Genomic DNA, 20,376 nt, shown 5'->3' with positions numbered 1-20,376 from the left:
GAACATGGCTCACTGCATTCTTAACCTCCTGAACTCAAGTGATCCTTCTGCCTTAGCCTCCCATGCAGCTGTGAGCAAAGGCATGTGATATACATATATATATATTTCCATATATGCATGGAATATTACTAAGGAAAAAGAGAAACATACGTATATAAATAAGGAAAATCATATATATATCAATCTGTATATATATAGATGATCTGTATATATAGACAGTGATATATATCTATATGCAACATGTATGTATATATCCAGACTGATATATATCAATATATATACACAACATATATATATGCATATATACACAACATATATACATATACACACACACACACACACACACACATATATACAGATTGATGCCACTTCACAAATGAGGGTTTGGGTCATCTTGCCAAGAAAAAAAACCACGACCAATGGAGGTGCATACCAAGTACAAAGGGAATACAACATGGGAAGTAGAAGATGATGATTAATAAATATCAGCTATGACCACATAACCAGTTCCAGAAATGAAGACTATAATTGTCACCAGTTTTTCTTCCAATTTTGTTATGAGTATGTTTGTGTATGTATGTATAAGAAAAATTTTTGTTTTCTCTCTTTTATTGTCTTACCATGTAACATAAGATCCATTAATTTTACATCATAGTAATTAAGTTACTGGATGTCAAAGAAAAGAGTGAACATCACTCGAAGATTTTGCATCCTCACTTTGCTCGATTATGGTGCCTAGTTGTTTAGTCAAGCATAAGTCTGGTGTTGATGTGAAGGTATTTTTCAAATGAGATTAACTTTTAAATAGCAGACTTTGAGTAAAGCAGTTTACCCTCTATAATGTGATGAACCTCATTCAATCAGCAGAAAGCCTGAGGTATCCCAAAATAAAAAGAATTTGCCTCCAGATTGTCTTCAAACTCAAGACTACAACGTCAACTCCTAGTGGAATTTCTAGCCTGCTAATTTGCTCTGTGGATTTGACTTGTCAGCCTCCATGATTGCATCTGCCAAAATCATATATACAGTCATGTGCCTCATAACAACGTTTCAGCCAGTGGTGGACCACATATACGACTGTGGTCCCATAAGATTATAATACAGTATATTTACAGTATCTTTTCTATGTTTAGATATGTTTAAATTCACAAATTCTTACCATTATGTTACAATTGCCTATGGTATTTAGTAAACCAACCTGCTGTACAGATTTGTGGTCTAAGGGCAATATCCCAAACATATATCCTAGGTGTATAGTGGGCTATACCATCCAGGTTTGGGTAAGTACAGGCTATGATGGTCACACAATGACTAAATCACCTAACACCATATTTCTCAGAATATATCCCCATAGTTAAGTGATGCATAACTGTTTATCCAATAGGATTTGCGTGTGTATGTATATATATACACACATACATACATATATAAAATGTATATTATATACTACATATATATTACATATAATTTGTATATTATATAATATATATTCACTTGTTACCCCAAATTACACAGATTATGCAAAAGTTTCTCAACGGTTTGTCAACATATTTGACTAGGATAAAACCACCTGACAGGACTGTAGATTGAGCAGTTCAGAAAGAACCCAGCTGGGAAACAGGAATCCAGTTTCCCATTCTTGTAGTCATGATAGCTTCTTTGCATGATTTTTTTTTTTGTCAGTCTCCCTGACCTATCCTGGCTTAGAGGTAGGGAAAGCCTCAGAAATGTGGTATTCTTCACAAGCGCTGTTACTCTCAACTCTCTCTCACTCTCTAGTTAGGTGTTTGTTTATTTTATTTTATTATTTATTTATTTATTTATTTGAGACGGAGTCTCTCTCTGGCCCCCAGGCTGGAGTGCAGTGGCGCGATCTCGGCTCACTGCAAGCTCCACCTCCCGGGTTCACGCCATTCTCCTGCCTCAGCCTCCCGAGTAGCTGGGACTACAGGCACCCGCCACCAGGCCCGGCTAATTTTGTTTTGGTATTTTTAGTAGAGACGGGGTTTCACCGTGTTAGCCAGGATGGTCTCGATCTCCTGACCTCGTGATCCACCCGCCTCGGCCTCCCAAAGTGCTGGGATTACAGGCGTGAGCCACCGCGCCCGGCCATGGCATGTCACTATATTGAATACTATGGGCAATTATAACATAATGGTATGTATTCGTGTATTTAAACATGTCTAAAGGCAGAAAAGGTGCAGTAGAGATACAGTGTAAAAGATTTAAAATGGCACACCTGTGTAGAGAATTTACTATGAACGAACCTTGGAGAAGTGCAAGTTGCTCTGGGTGAGTCAGTGAGAGACAAGTGAATGTGAAGGCCAAGGACATAACTGTACACTGCTATAGACTATAAACACCGAATACTTATGCTGCACTATCTTTCTAAAAAACCATTTCTCTCTTCAATAGTAAATTAACCTTAAATGATTGAACACAGCTTAAAACACAAACACATTCTATAGATGTACAAAAATATTTTCCTTCTTTACATTCTTATCCCATAAGCTTTTATCTATTGTAAACTTTTTTATAGTTTTTAAACTTTTTTGTTAAGAACTGACATAAACACAATCATTAACCTAGGTCTTTACGACATCAGGATCATCCATAGGACTGTCTTCCACATCCACATCTTGTCCCACTGGAAGGTCTTCGGGGGCAATAACACCCACGAAGCTGTTGTCTTCTCTGATAACAATGTCTTCTTCTGGAATATCTCTTGAAGAACCTGCCTGGGGCTGTTTTATAGTTAACTGTTCTTTTTTAATAAATAGAAGGAGTACATTCTAAAATAACAATAAAAAGCATAGTATAATAAATACACAAACCAGTGACATAGTAATTTATTATCAAGTATTATGTACTGTACATAATTTTGTGTGCTGTACTTTTATACGGCTGGCAGCATCATAGGTTTGTTTACACCAGCATAACCACAGACATGTGAGCAATGCATTATGTTATAATGTTATCATAGTTACTATATCACTAAGCAATAAGAATTATTCGGCTTCATTATAATCTTATGGGACTACCATCATAAAGGCAGTCTGTCATTGACTGGTCTTTGTAAGGTGCATGACTGGATTTACATAGTTTATTAAAAATAAAACCATAACTGGCATTCTCATCTTTTTCTTTCTCATTTAATAATATATTTCGAATGTAATTTTAATTTAATTAATGGACTTTCAGAATATCATTATTTTATGGCTATACTATATCCAATTGCCTAGAAGTAACGGAGTAAATGTGTTCCATATCTGTTTTAAAGCATTTTGGCCATTGTTTTCCAGATATTCAAAATATATGTGAAAAGCCTAGTTGTATCTACCTTTTATGACATCTTTACTTGTGGTCACAGGGCAATTTCACAGAAAGACAAGTGTACAGTCAAATTTTATGTACATTATTCAAATTAATAAATTACAATTAATTTTGTTTTAACAATATTGCAGTTATTGTGAGCTAAGTAGATGTGGCCAAAAGACCGTTAAATATATACGCTAAAGCTCCCAAAATAAAGGCAAGATACACATGATAGACCACATGATTGTTGACGTGATAACTCAGGGAAGGCAAGGGAAGCGAAAGAACAGAGAGGAAGAAGGACAAAGAGAAAACTTTAGGGATAATCCACATTTAAGACAAGAAAAGGGAACTGGTAAGGTAAGTGAATGAGATGGTGTACTTTCCGTAAAGTAAAAAAGAGAGAGTTTGAGGAAGGATGTGAACAATAGTCTGAATGATGTATAAACATCAAGGAACTATGAGTAGGCCATACGTTCAATCATTGAGAGTTTTTTTAATTCAACAAGTATTAATTGAATGCCAATTATATATTAAGCACCTAGAGAAAGGTGCAAAGATAAATCAGAAATGCACTCTTCTTTTCAAGAAGCTTAGAGTCTAACCATTCCTATTAAAACAAGAATGCAATTAACTCTAATACTAGAGAGAAAAGTAAATGTGGCAGAATAGTGACACTATTACATAGTCAAGGAATTCTGAGCTCATATAAAGGAAAAATATTTTAAATAACATTAATTCTTTTGAATAAATGTTTGGTATCCACTAAGTAAAATCCTCCCACTTAACCAGTCAAACCATAGCACTGTCTCACAATTTTATATTTCCCCAATGACAAGCTTTCCAAAATACTGTTAACTGATTTATTGATTTATTGTATTAATTTACTGTATTATCAACAAATCTAATAGTAATGCATTCATTGAACAACTTTAAATGTTATTGAATTGTAAAAGGTCATGAGTTTACATAAAACAAACTGAATGTATTGGTAAATGAGCCAAAAGAGGAGAAAGTCAGTGAAAAAAAGTCTAAGAAATAAATTAATAGCATAATTTTAGATTGATTTGTCTTGTGTTACATTTATTAGATGAGTCCCAAATAGATTCCATATTATTTGTAGGTAGAATTTTGATAGATAGATAGATAGATAGATAGATATAGATATAGATACATTTTATATATATGTAAGTACGTATTGAGAGAGGGTCTGCTCTGTCACCCAGGCTGGATTGCAGTGGCGAGATCATAGCTCACAGGAACCTCTGCTTCCTGGGCTGAAGCCATTCTTCCACCTTAGCCTCCCAAGTAGATGGGACTACAGGCATGCACCACCAGCTCCAGCTAATTTTTGTATTTTTTGTAGAGATGAGATTTCAGCATCCTTCCCAGGCTGGTTTCAAACACCTGGGCTCAAGTGATACACCACCTTTTTACACATCTTAAAGTTTATTGTTCTTTCTGAAAGGCCTTTTCAGAGAACTATAAAAATGAGTGCTCAAAAACCAATAATAAATTGAAGAAAAGTAATTTCAGAAAAAAATGCACCAAATCTTCACTGTTTCTACTGTTTGGATCAAAATAATTCTCATTTGTCAGTGTTTTTTTTTTAATATATGAGAAAATAACAAAAATAAACAAAATAAAAACCAAACCCCTCTAAAAACATTTGAAAAGATCCCCCAATATTTGTGATTTTTACATTCATTTTGTTCTCCACCCTCAACATTTTAATTTATTTTTTAATAGAAATAGTTTTTGCAATGATATTTTATTCTTCCAGTTACATAGACTCGGGCAAATAGATGCTTATATTTTCATTTTTCTTAAGTTATATAATTCTGATATTACTCCACAATTCAAAGCATTAAAAAATAAAATTTTTGAGGACAAGTTATACTAATTTTTAGGATCGAATTTTTTTAAAACTATTCTCACTAACATGTTAGTTGCTTAAAACTTTACCAGTGAAGTGACTGATAAAGTTCCATGTCTCAAGTGACATGCTTTGGAGCTTAGCTGAGAAATTTCACAGAACTTACTATGTAACCTGTCAGCCTTTTGGTCTCGAAGCACAGTACTTATCAAATTAACAACAAAAGAATAAGATGTTTAACATTCTGAGAATGAGGAAAATAAGAATTTTTTTACAAAATGTGTTTTCTTTTTAGTAACCGTAAAATGCTTTTAGACTTAGATCCATAAACCTAATTTTGTGGTTCTTTGTTATACAATGTGTCACTTGTTGTGTCAAGGAAAAGGTGATGCTTTGGGCTTGATTTTAAATTTTGGACATGATATAACTTCTATGAATACCAAAGTAAAAATATTTTAACAGAATTTCTATTTCCACAACAAAACTCTTAAAGAACAATTATCGGCCACTTGTTGACAATTTTCCTTGCCGGTATCTTCTCTCATGCTCTTTAACTAATGTGATAAAGAAAAAGAAAAATCAAGATACACAATGATTTCCTGAAAACTTTTGTATTCTCACACAAGGCCTACTGAGAACTAAGGAGAGATTTCATCCCCAAAAGGAATTACAGCATCCCCAAGACAATATTTACACCAGGAATTGCACACTTATAAAGTGAGGAAGGTAGAGTTTGAACCAAGCCATCTGGCTTTAGAGATGATATTATTAAGAAGAGTTCCACAAAACCCTCAGTAAAAATCTTTTTAGTCGATTCACTTGTCCTTGTTTATTCACAAATTATTTGTAAGGTTTTGAAAATGGAACTTGACCTTGTTTCTACACTCGTCATATGCTTTAAAGTGAAGTTTTTATTTTTGCAGTCTTGGAAAATTGAGGGAAGATGTCTTAGTGAAGGACTCTTCCATTGCATGTTGTACAGCTAAATGCTACTTCAATATCTCTAATAGAGGTGTAAGTGTCGAAAAGCTCATTCCTTGATGTTTAAATATGCACTTCCATTACTCTTCTTTTGCCAGATTCTTATCTTTAAAGCTAGATTTTATTTCTGCTATATATATATTCACTTATGCTAATCTAACAGTGGGAGGGCTATCTTAAATCTTTAAGGTCAAAATACAATTCCAAACACCTATATCCAAGCTGCCTAAGAGACATGGTATTTTACCCCAGATACAGATATGTTTTTATATACTTAATGGCAAAGCACAAGTTTGAGAAAAAATGACCTACGTGTAATACATTGAAAAATAAAGAGAATACTTGACATGTTGGTATAATGTTCCAAGAGCCTGAATGAATTGTAGTTTCTAATATTTAAATTAAATAAACATTCTTACATCCCCAAATTTTGATTTTAAAAATATTATTGTGATTTGCTTATAAAGATGGCATTTCAGATTTGTATGGAGTGTACTTCCCTTGCCAATCAATAATGTGTTGACTATTCTGACAATGTAATACTGTTATAAACAGAAATGTGCTACACTCACTTATATCACTATATCTAATATTGTTTGTAAAATGCACATTGGGTATGTAAACAAGGCACTATATATTGTAATAAGGGACATATTTACCCACTTTTGACTTGGATCTTAAGTTCTAAAATCTAATTATTTGTCCAAATCACAAGTTATTTTTACAAATGTGTAATTCTTAAAGAAAAGTGTACTCTTTAAAGAACACATTTTAGACATCCATGTTAATAAGTAGAAACATATGCATATTGAATATTCACGGTTTTAAATAAAAAGGAAAGCACTTAACAAAAATAGATTTTGTACAATGCTGATTTATGCTACCTAAATACATGTGGGGGAATTAGCACAATATAGTCTTCTGTTTATAAATAGAAATTTCAGTAATTATGTAATGGCTCACAGAATAGTTCACTTGTATTCTGGAAATATTTTGGAGAAAAGCTTTGACATGCTGCAGTAAGGTGTATAAACTATACTGCTGCTCAGGAATATTTAGAATATTTCAGATAGTAGAAATGGCATAGTCTTTGTGTATGGTGTGTCTTTAGTACAATTTAGACCACCATTTGTCCTCAAGTAGGTCTATTTAAAGTATAATTGACTGCCCCAGCAATTATTGTGAATAGCAGCTGTCTGCTGGTAAAAAGGCATATATATAATGAGGGAGAAAGGATCAAATACATGCAATAGAAAAGAAAAGCATAAAGAACATATCTATATGAGGTATTTTAGTCCAGATTTTATATTTGAAAGGGACAAGGCCTATTAGCCATTTCCAATTAAGGACTATAAAAAAATGAATGAAAGTACTCATCTATTTATGAAAAGCAGCTGGGACTCCCTAAATCCAAAACTAGCAAAAGTTTATTTGTTCTAAAATTGTTGCAGCTTACAGCATTTCATTTATTTTCATTAGCTATGTTAGGGCTTGTGAAAACCTTTCTTGTATCATGTACCTTCTGCAACACACAAAAACACCTTGCTTTGTTTTTCTCCTAAATAGCTACATAATTAGGTAGATTATTTCATGTGTCTGTGCCTGTGTTTGCTGAAGAGAACAAGCCAGATAAATTAGCACTTAGCAGAACTCACAATAGCGCATAATATGTCCTTGTGTTTCATATAAAGCTTTATTTGTCATTCACGGCTGGTTGGCAAAACTGACTTTGCTTTTGAAAATGACAGGTGGTACTCTGGTGAGCTCTGTATAGAGAAAGAAACAACCTTCACCAAGACAGTTTCTGTCAATAGCTTCCATGATTTCGTATTCAATCTGGGCCTGTGTTTCTTCTAAAGTTCTGTTTCATTTGCATCTCTTAGGACTGGAATCACCAAAGCTCTTTAACAACTGGGATTCTATACCACAAGGCTACAATGGCAGGCTTCCTCTCTTCTCCACAGGCCTGATTAAAAGACAGGTGAAGTTCAGTATATTTCAATAAGCCTCAACATTCCATGTCAGGAATCAATAGCCCTCCTTCTTTTTTTAGGGGTTATTAAATTGCAGCTGTAACATTAGCCTTCTTTATCTAATTGATTGTCTTTTCACAGGGCTAAGAAAATCAATAGCAGTCAATGGGACTGCCCTGTTTTTACCTAATAGATGTTTTCTCCTAATTGGCTGCCTGGGTGGCTTCACCGAGCTCAGTATGTTTTCAGAAGTCCACAGTATGTTGCAACCCTTGTAAACTATTTTACCCTGTGCAACAGTTATTGATTTTATAATGAAATCTAGAAAAATCAATAGCAATCAGGAATATAGATCAGGATTCCTAGGTACGTTATGACAAAGGGCAAACTCACTTTGCTACCACTTCAAACTGTGATTCAATTAAACTTGTCCTTAAAACATTACATTTTCCAAAGATTTTGATCAAAGTCACTTGATTAGTTGTCCAAGACCTGGCTCAAAATCTAAGAATCATAAGACGCTAATTTAAAAAATAACATACAAGTTTTTAATGGACTATTTCCTTACAAAATGAGGTAAGTCAAAATTATTAAGGGTAAATGATAAATTTTCTAGGGAAAATGTGACCTATCAAAAGTCATTGTACACAATACAGTTAACTATATTAATTCCTGAGAATTAGCAATAAAATGTATAACTTTAAGGAAAAAGATTTGGTTGACTTGCCAAATTCTTTACATTCATATGATCTCAGTGAGCAACACTGCCCCAATATGGGCGAAACACAGGTGTTTTCCAACTGGTCTGACATTACAGAATCTGGGTGGAATTTGCATTCCTTCTCTGAATATTATTAGATTTTTGCCTCTGAATCTATTTTGAACACTTACCTGTACAAGTAAGACAATGTTATAAATCTGTCTGTTATAATCAGACTGCAAAGTTCCTAAGAACACAACCATTTCTATTAAAAAAAAAACTTCACAAATTAAAACACATAAATATTAATTATGGCTTTAAAAATGTTCAATTTCCCTCTGGAGAGAAATAAATGGTCTCTACTCCTAACAGGCAAGGAGAATTGCTAACTTGTTATATTTGTTCCTGCACATTTGCTTTGCAATTGCCGACTTCTATTGTTTCTTGCTCAGTTTTATACAACCCTGATTTTGGAATCTCATTTTTCTTCACATCTTGAACTAGGCTGGATATATCTTTCAGATATATTCTTAGTATTCATTTTTATTCCCACTCTGGAGAAAATTTTCATGTCTATTCTTAAATCCTACTGTTTTTTATTCATATTTAATAATAAACCAAAGAGTAAAAAGGCAGACATTTCTATATAAGGCCTGCAATTTTGTAAACAATTCTCCTTTTTCTTTTGTCATAATAACAAACTGGACGACACTGTCATATCTCAAACTAGAATCCTTGGCTGCAAAGCAGTTTCATAATACTTTCCAGATTAGCATGCATGTAGCTTAGTCTTTATTATTCTTCACTGACTTGACATGCCCTGCTAAAGAGTCATGCCATTTAATAGGCCTAACTATGATGGGGATGACAGTTCCGTAGTCAGTGACAACCAACCCATATCTGTGGAGCTGTCTTCTGCTCTAAAATCACACATTTATGGTATATTTCGATTTGACCTCAGCTCTACCAGTTGATCCTCCATTATCTGGCATATGAATAATTAATTAAATAAATAGCACCATAAACAAACACTCTTACAAGAATAAGACTTTCACTCTACATCCTATTCTGAAAGAATCCAGAATCAAGAAAACACCAAGTAAAAATCTTTTTATTTTATCAGGATTTATAGAAAGGGGGATAGGTATTGAGAGTGGGGGAGAGCATTGACGATAATGATACCTTTCTCAAGCTTAACAGAGACAAATGTCAAAGAAAAGCACCAAAGTGTCAACCAGACATTGTCAATATCTTCTAAATGCCTCAGAAAATAAAGCTGGTTTTTCTAGTTTAAAGAGTAAATCAGGGTCCTTCCTTGCATTGCAGTGTGGACTAAATAACAGCAAAAATTGTGAAAAAAAAAAAACAGTTAATTTCCAATTTCCTTTCCCCTGCCCTATGGCAGTTTTTAATACCCCTGACATTATGCATTATGGTGTGCTTTTGCTCTCCTGTCTCCTTCTTTGTAGATTCTTGGGACAGAGCATGATAAACTAATTCATGGTAAGTATAAATGACTGATAAATGTCATCTCTCCTAAGCACAGTAAGATTTAATAAGGATCAAAACCTAATGCCAAAAGTTGAATCGTTAATACTGAAAGTTTAGAGCTTTCATAGCGGGCTTGGTATTTTTCAGGCTAATTTTATATACAAACTATTAAGTTCTCATGGCATTTTTGAAGTAAGAACACAGTATAACTGTATTCAGAAGGTTACAACCAGACGTAATAGAAATAAGTATACAGGAAACTAAAATATGTCAGATTTTAATGGGTTATATATGTATATATGAGGTTGTTGTTTTATTGATCAAAGCTGCTTACAAATGTGTGAAGTGCTTTTTGCCTAAAATAATTTCTGACTTGGTTTTTGTGCTAGTTAGGGCCTTACACATCATCAAATGTGTTAAAGTTTATGAGCCAGTAAATTAACTTTAATTACCCCAACATTCCTCCTCATTTTGATCAGTAAACAACAATGTGGATTCCTGAAGCAAAGAAAAAGCAAATTCTGCCAGATCTGATCATCAGTCTTTGCCATTAGAAGATTTTGGCTGGACCTTCTCTATTTCTTTCATTTATGCATGCAGCATTCAATAAATCAAACTCATTCCTCTTTTATCCCCAGATTGATGGGAGCCCTTTTCAAACAAAAACACTATTTTTAAGCCTAAATCGAAATGGATTAAACATACATGTGGATGTATTGTATGTATGTATACATATATGTGTATTTAGGTATATGTATATAGGTAAATATTTCACTAACTCGTTGTATGCACATGTACATGCATATATTCATATAGTAGTTACTATGACACTTTAGACAAGACAAATTTTAAGGAAAAGTTTATTCCCCCTACATTTATACTGAAAAGTGAATAGCAAATACAAAAATGATATTATCAAGTTATAAAATAATGTTCACACTACAGCCACTACTTCTCTATCTCCTACTCCTACTCCATTGACACCATTACTCTCATAATTATTGTTATAAATTCAATGTGATTAAAGTTTTAATGATAAGGATGTTGATTTCATGGCTTATTTCATTTGAAGGACTGTAGTTACCTTTTTATACATTTTCTCACATCTCAATTAACCCAACTCAAGAGACCTCTTTAGATCCCAAAACATAAAATATTTGTATCAGAGAGCAGGGGTAAATGAAGGGAAACACTCATCTTTGTTCTTTTTTTCTTCTTTGAGTGCCCTTTTTAGGATTGGAAACAAGTAAACTGCATTGTAATCCAAATAATTGACACAATTTTAGTTGCTTTTTTAAAACTTCTCTACATACAAAAATGGATCATCACCCTTAAACTTTTATGGAATTGCATTTTCACATTGGAGAAGAGGAATAGTTTTAAACTAAGCAATTTTACCTGTAAGCTTAAATTGAAGTCTTATATTTCAAGTCTTGTGTGTCAGATCAGAAACACTATTTATCACTCAGCCATTTTATCTGTATTTCCAAAACAGGATGCTTTTACCAGAAGCATATGAATTGGTGACTGTCACGCAGTTATTCACTAGTGCCTGCTTAGCCATATGAAAGAGCAGGCTCCAGAGTAAACAAGGTCATAGGAGGTGGCTGTAAATGGACAAGGTGCACAGCCAAGGAGATGAATGAGATGCCTTAAATGAAAGATCTTATTGCTCCTTCATAGAAGCTAAGTTAAAAACAGTGTATTCCATTTGGATTCTTACCTCTTCTTCTGTTTCCTCCCTTCATATTCTTTGCTAGATGAAAGCCATAGGTAATTTGAAGAATGTAATCATTAGAAAAACATGTTTATTATGCCGAGAACTAAGAGGAGAACCCTTAAAGAATAACAAGAATAAGGGATTTATTTGAGATCTGTGAAAAAAAAAAAAAGCTGGATAATTTAGGAACTGAGACAAAATGATGACAGTGTCGTGGCTAAATTCTAACCTCTGCAAGCTGGATTGTCACAGGTTATTGAAAAGCCTGTTGGCAATAACACAGTCTGTCTTGAGTTGGAAATAGTTACTGAATACAGGTCTCTCTCTGACAACATAATGAGCCATAATTTTTACAACACTTGGACTTCACATGAAAATTAGGGTAACCTTATGCAGTATCAGTCCTGAAGTGGGTGTTCATGATTTTTAAATATTTCTTAGATTTTTGCATCCAAAAGAATTATAAATCATTTGTCTAGCTGGTGTATTAAAAGAGAACATGTTGGATCATGGCCCTTAAATGAACATAGGCAAGATATTAAAATAATAAAAATAATTTTTCCAATAAATTTCTTTATAATCTGCTTATATCACAAAGGGAACATGATTTCAAATGAAATTAATAGCTCCATTGGGATACAAGCTGTGACAAAGACACTTTTTGACACTATGTTGATGCCGTGTATATGTTGAAAATGGAACTAACACCTCCCAGAGAACTGACATTGAGAGATGTATGAGAATAACTGAAGATGAAAATCCATCTCACCTTTCATGAAAAATCATTTCTTATTTTAGGGATTTGCTTCCATGTACACTAGAAGGTTGGTGTGACATGTAAAGACCAGAATTTCTCTTTAAATACGAAATAAAAATAAATGCTCTATAGAAATGAAAAAGAAAAGCCAACTCTGCTTCCAACAGGGAAAGTGACTGCTATGTAGGCTTAAATCCCCACCAGATCTATTATTCCTTGGATATCTAGAGATTAGGACAAAGTGAAAAGAAGTGGAAAGTGCAGGAATAGTGCAGGGGGTCAGAGTAGGGCGGTATGATACTAGGGTAAAGTGAAATTTCCGACGTTCTCTTCCTTCTGAAGGGCAATCATTCTGCCTTAAAAACCTCAACAACTGATATTTTCCAGTGTGTTATTATATCTTATTATTGTTTTAATATAATGTTTAATATGTGTGATGATTTGGTGAAATATTTGATGGGAGTTCACTAGCATTATGTATTCATTCATTTAATATATACTTATAGCAGGCCTAAACCCCAGATACTCTTCCACATACTAGGTAAATATCACAGTCTCCACCCTCATAAATCTTACATTATAGAAGGTTATTGTGAAAAAGCATATTGTCATAAAAACTCACTGTTCAATGACCATGAGCAAGTCAGTATGTCTCTTAGTCTCAGTTTTAGACTCTATCATATGTGAACTATTTTTCTACTCTACTTCAGCACATATTATTTAAATAAGTATGTATTAAGTATCTATGATATGTTAATATAACTCTATCTGGTAGTCAATCCCCTAATCGACCACTTTGCCATAAGTCAGACCACTTTTCAGGTTGTTGTTATGGTATTAGTACTCTTCTGTAATCATACTTGCAAATCCCAAATTATTTGAAGTTGCTCTCCATTTTCAATATCCAGAAGTCCATCAATGATCAATAACTGTTTATTTCTGTAAAATTATTTTTCTATTCCATTTTTATGGCAAACATCCTTTTCAAACATCGTGAATAACTTCTTCAAAAGTCTCGAATTAGTGTCTTTAGAAATTTCAGATGATTTTTCAAGCAAGTTTTCTTTCATACTAAGCAAAATCTACCAAGCAATTGAGATATGCCTAATTACCTAAATTTTTTGGAACATGTCCTCTTTAAATAAATGAATATATTCTGTTTTGAATTTATTGATAACAGTTATTTTTATCTAATGGAGATACAGATTCAGTAGAGGAAATTGGGAAAAAAATCCCCTGAAATCTAGCAGAATCAAAATTATCTATAAGAATACTGTGAATTATAATAAATGTTCGTTTTTAGTGAATGAATTCTCAGCTTAATTTTACACTTGTAAGTGTAAAATTTTACACTTAAAAAGTGTAAGTTTTTTGTAAAAACGGGGATTATGACATATATATGAAATGTTTAAAATGCACCCATTTAAGTTAGTAGATTGATGAATATTGAAAATTCTATACCCTTATATAATCATCATTCCAATCAATATCTAGAACATTTATGTAGTTTCAGGAAGCCCCCTTCTGTCATTTTTAAGTTAACACCCACTCCCAGGTTCTACCCAAGACAACCACTGATTTCCGTCACTAGAAAGTATGTTTGCCTTTTCTAGAGTTTATATAAATGAAATTATACAATATAGACTCTTCTACGTCTGGCTATTTTAGCTTATCATAATATTTTGAGACTTATTCATATTGATGTGTTTATCAATAGTTTGTTCTTTTTATTGTTAATTAGTATTCTATTATATGAATAGAACACAGTTGTTTATCCATTCACCTGTTGAAAAACATTTGCATTGAGCCAAGACTTGGTATATTTTATCTTCTAAATTTTAGCTATTCTGGCACATGTATGTTGTTAATATGCATCTTGCTGGGAACCAGCGGAGTATTTTTTGTGTTTATTGGACATTGATTCTTTTGTAAAGCACTTTGTAAAGTCTTTTGCCAATTTTTATTGCATTATCTGATTAATTTTAAGTACTATACATATATTCTAGAAGGAAGTTATTCTTTCAGAATATATACTTTTTTTCAATTTGTGGCTTATCATTTCATCTTAATAGTGTCTATTGAAGAGCAAAGGTTTTAATTTTGATGATATACAAAAGTTTCCATTTTTTTGATTATTAGTTCTTTTTGTTTTCTAAGAAATGTTCTTCTACCTCATGGTTGTGCAGATTTTCTCCTATGTTTTCCTCTAGAAACTTTGTACTTTCTGCTTTATATTTAGTTATATGATTTATTTCAAAACTATTTACTTTTGCATATGATGTGAGGGAGGGGCTAAGGTTCATCATTTTATTTCATACTAATATCTAGTTGTTCCAGTACAATTTGTGAAGAAGACTTTCCTCATTGATTTTGATATGTCCCTTCAACAAAAATTAATTGACAACATGTCATATCCCTTGGATTCTCTACTCTGTCCTACTGATCTGTCTGTTTGTATTTTTTTAAATAGTTGGTTATTTGCTGTCTTTTGAATGTCTATATATGTTTCAGAATACGCATGTCAATTTAGAAAATTTTATTTTTTTTTATTATACTTTAAGTTCTAGAGTACATGTGCACAACGTGAAGGTTTGTTACATATGTATACATGTGCTATGTTGGTGTGCTGCACCCTATTAACTTGTCATTTACATTATATATTTCTCCTAATGCTATCTCTCCCCCTCCCACTACCCCACAATTTAGAAAATTTTAAAAAGCAACATGGGAACTTGGTTGAGATTTATTTTATTTTGCTTATCAATTTCCAGAAAATTTGTACTTTAGTAATATGGGGTTTTTCTAATCCATGAACACAATGTATTCCTCCATTTATTTAGATCTTCTTTATTTCTCCTACCAATATTTTCTATTTTTTAGTATAGATGTTTGCACATAAATTTTTATATTAATTCCTACTTAATATTCTTAAAACTACAGTAAATTTTAAAATTTATCTTCAAAGTTTTCAAGATATAGAAATGCAATTGATTTTTGTATATTGAGCTTATATCCATTGACATTGCCAAATACCCTTATTAAATTTAGTAGTTTTTTAAATAGATTCCTTAAGATTTTCAACATAGACAATCATGTTATCTACAAATAGGGACAAATTAGAATGCTAGTTTTTCAAACTTTAATTGTTTGCTTTTATCATTATTTTTCAACGACACACAATATTTATACATATTTATAGGGTACAGTGTGATAGTTAGAAACATACATATAATATGCAATGATCAAATCAGGCTGATTAGCATATACATCACCTCAAACTTTTATCATTTATTTGTGTTGGGAACATTCAAAATCTGCTCTTCTATTTGAAAATATACAATAAATTTTTAATTATAATTACTCTTTAGTGCCACAGAAGATTAGAACTTATTCCTCCTATCTTACTGTACTTTATTATCTGTTAACCATACTTCATCTTTCCCTCCTCCATCGCTTTCCCTGCCTCTAGTAACCGCTAGTCTACTCTCTACTTCCATGAGATCAACTTTTTAGCTTCCACGTATGAATGAGAACATGTGGTGAACATGTGGTATTTACCTTTCTGTGCCTAGTTTATTTCACTTAGCATACTGCCTGCCAAGCTCATCCATGTTGCCAAGAAGGATATAATTTTATTCTTGTATGGAATAATAGTATTCCATTGTGTAAATATAACATGTTTTCTTTATCCATTCACCTGTGTATAGACACTTGGGTTGATTCCATATCTTGGCTATTGTGAATAGTGTAGACACTGCTTCGATATACTGATCTCCTTTCCTCTGGATATGTACTCAGGAAGGAGATTGCAGGAATATAGGGCAGTTCTATATTTACTTTTTTATTTTTCTTTATTGCAATAGTTTAAACCTTCAGTACAATATGTAATGGAAATGTGAACAAACATCCTTGCCTTGTTCCCAACTACTGGGGCAAGATTTATAATTTCATTATTAATTATGTAGTTTTCACAGATTCTTTTTATCGGTTTGAAAAAAAAAACTCTTCTTTTTTTGATTTGCTGAGTTATAAATAAGTGTTCAAATCTGTCAAATAATTTTCATGCGTCTTTTGAAATGAACACATTCTTCAATATATGTGATGGAGTATATTGATTGATCTTAAATGCTAAACAAACTTTTGTAGAATAAGTCTTACTTGCTTATGATCCACGATAGTTTTCTATCTATGCTGGATTCCATTTGCTTATGCTTTCTTAAGGACTTTGTTTCTAGGATTATTAGAAATATTTGTCTCTATTTCTTTTTCGTGTTTTGCTTTGCCAGATTTTGGTATCAAGGATATGGCAGAATCATAAAATTACTTTTGATTTTGATTTTCTTCTTAAATAGAATTCTCTGGTGAAGTTAGCTTAGTCTAGAGTTTTTATGGGAAGATTTTGTATTATTAAGTGTATTGTTTTAATAAATATTAAAGGTTTGGTTAAATTTCCTAGTTTTTCTCCAATCAGCTTTGGAAAATTCTACTTCTCAAGGATTTTGGCCTTTTCATCTTTGTTTGCAAAAATTGTTCATAACATTTTCTCATTACTCTTTTTGTGCCTGTCAGAACTCTAATGATATTTTCTCATTTATTTTTGATATAGGTAATTTATATTTTCTCTTGTTTTTCCCTTCATTGGTCTTTCTAGGGTCTTTATCAGCTTTTGCTTTGTTAATTTTATTTATTATCTGTTTTCTATTTCATTTCTTCCTACCTTGTAATTATTTCTTTCCTTCTACTTACATTGGGTTTAATTTTAATTTTCCTTTTTGTGACTGTGTTCTTCCTTCCCCTCTTTTTTAAAAATAATTTTCAATTGTTTCTCCAGAGCTAATCATATGCATCCCTAACTTCCTAGAATTTATATAGAGTAAATCTTATCTTCCTTCACACTTCACTTCTGGCCCGTCTACCTGCCTGCTTCATGCTTCTCAGTTCTCAATGCCGACTTGACATTGCCCATTGTCCAAATGTAACAAATTTAGTGTCCGTCTAATAACAATTTTTTTCTCAACATTTGTTCATCAAAAAAATGTTTTTCTTCTTTCTCATTTTGAAAGATATTTTCTCTACTTACAAGATTTTAGGTGACATTTTTAGCATGGTTTTTAGCAGTTAGACTAAGAATTGCTTAAGTATGGTTTTCTTTGTACTTTATGTTTTAGGGTTTTGCTGAAATCTTGAGTCAATCAGTAAATATTTTCGTCAAATTTGGGAAGAATTTGGGCCATCATTTATTCAAAATGTTTAGCTCAGTTTGTTTTTATTCCTTTCACTATTGAGACTTTTAAAAACTAATGTTTTGACTCTTTTTGTATCTTAACTGTTCATTTTTCTTCAATCTCTTTTATCTGTTTTTCAGATTGGAGTATTTCTATTGATCTTTTGTAAAGTGTAGTGACTCTTCCATCTGCTTTCTTCAATCTCCTGTTAAGCACTTTCAGTGATTTGTTTTTTCATTTCTGTCTTATAATTTTCAGTTCTGAAATTTCCTTTTGAGTCGTTTTACACAATATCTTTGCTGATATTCCCTGTTCCTCACTAAGACCATATATTCCTTTAATTTTCTGAACATTTTATCCCTTATTTCTTTAAACATATTTGTAATAGCCTCTTTAAAGACTTTTGTTGCTAAATCCAACGTCTGGGCTATCTCAATGTTGATTGCTACTTAATATTGCTATGATATATATATTTTTGATTCTAGGTCACATTTTCCTGTTTCTTTCCATGTGTTGCTTACTTCACATTATACTTTGTTAATGACGTGTTTAGAAATTCTAGTTCTATTTTCTTCATCTGAAGGAATATTTTTGCAGTTGTCGGCATATCTACAACTGACTGATCATCTTGAACTGATTGCAGCCTAATTATGTTTTTTTAGGGCAATTCTGTAGACATCTAAGTTTTCTCAACTCCCTCTCGCTTGAGGAACTAGATGTCCAGAATCTGTTTCCCCAAAGATTTTTCCAGGATTTGATTTTGGACTTAGTTAGAGAAGAAATAGACTAGGCCTTACCTGAACATATTTTTACTCTTTAATTCATAGCCTTTCTGGTTCCTAAGCTGAATGCCCAGATTTTTCACAGTGTGTTAACCTAACAATGTCTGCACACTGCATGCACCTGAACTGCAAAGTTTCCTAGTATTATTTAATCTGTAATATCTCTGTGCTATTCTATTCCCAAGCCCATAGGAGACACTTTCTGTTAAGTTTTATGTAGTTTTGCTCTGCTTTTGGCCAACGACTCACAGAAGTTTTCTGATGCTTTTCTCTGCACAGATCTCTACCATCTAGAGCCTTGCCCAGCCTATTAACCTACTTCAAACTCTTGAGGTGTGTTTAGACTCTACTTTGCTGTGACATGGCCAAGAGATTGTTCCCTGGAGGAGTCTTGAGGATCATAGTCTTGTTCTTTTTTGTCCAACATATTGAAGCAGATATCTCATGTAGTTAATCAATGTTATACTTTTCAGTAGGAGAGCTAGTCCCATAATAGTTACTGTCATAGGTCAAAACAAAAGTCTATATTTACTATTTGAACATTTTCTACTTCTCAAGAGATAATGACTATTTTATCCATGGCAACATGATTTTTTAAAGTTTGCATACTATTCTATTGCAAAGGTGAACTCATTTATATATTTCCTCTATGTTTGGGTATGTAGGTTAAATCTAGTAATTTTGAGTGTTTTCTAAGTGCCATGCATTGAAACAAGTGTTTAACAGACACAAAAGCATGTAATCGTCACAACAAACCTGTGAAGTAGAAGTATGATAGCATTCTTAACTTTCCAGATGAGAAAACAAAAGCATGGAGAATTAAAATAATTTACTCAAAATCATCAAACTAGTAAAGTGAAGCTAACATTTAAGCTCAATTACAATATGCAATTTAACTCTTATATGTTCAACTATTAAGCTCCACAATCATTTTGGTAGATAAAAATAATCTCTCACATTTAATTAATAATTTATTAATGTTTAAAATATTTTATAGTTTAACTGGTCCTAAGTGTTTCAAATTTTATGACTTAGATTTTTATCTCATTTGATCAATGTTCCCTGGGATGTTCATATTTTATTTGTTTCTATGAGTTCTTTATGTGTAAAATATTCACCTACCAATCATTTCTTATTTGCTTGTATGCTATCTCTTCTTTTGGGGAAAAAAATTATCATATTGTGAAATTACATAGTCACCAGAATATTTTTAGGGTATTTTTGTTTGATTGATTGAATTTTTAAACTTTCTCCCCTCCCCCCCACCCCAAATTTTTAGTTGATTTAATGTGATAACAATTGCGTTTATAAACCATTTAAATATTTGTAGGTATGTTTCTAAGCTTTCTATTTTGTGTGATTGATCTGGCTATGTTAAGTCTTTAGTGTATTGTAGTACATTTTTTGATTTTTGTATTAATACATCATAATATCTGAAAGTAAATGTCCCTTTTCAGTAATTTTTGTCAAATCTTTGATTATTTTTGTCTTTTCCACATTTCATTTGACTCTGAGGATAAGTTTGTCAAAGTATCTGTATATATGTCTGGGCATTT

The 20,376-nt window shown here is 32.5% G+C and overlaps 1 long non-coding RNA gene across 1 annotated transcript in view; it reads right to left on the bottom strand.

The window, feature by feature from the left end:
• Window positions 1–7,846: 7,846 nt before the first annotated feature.
• LOC112133363 (uncharacterized) overlaps window positions 7,847–20,376 on the bottom strand; it is a 34,900-nt gene continuing 22,370 nt past the window's right edge. Inside the window, exon 4 of the long non-coding RNA XR_002915009.2 lies at window positions 7,847–8,138. This is a non-coding gene — a long non-coding RNA (uncharacterized LOC112133363). The remainder of the gene's footprint in view (window positions 8,139–20,376) is intronic.

Source organism: Pongo abelii, chromosome 4, assembly GCF_028885655.2.
Source record: "Pongo abelii isolate AG06213 chromosome 4, NHGRI_mPonAbe1-v2.0_pri, whole genome shotgun sequence".
In the NCBI taxonomy this organism is placed as follows: domain Eukaryota; kingdom Metazoa; phylum Chordata; class Mammalia; order Primates; family Hominidae; genus Pongo; species Pongo abelii.
The sequence above is the reverse complement of the archived record's forward strand: the minus strand, read 5'-3'. Positions and strand labels throughout refer to the sequence as shown.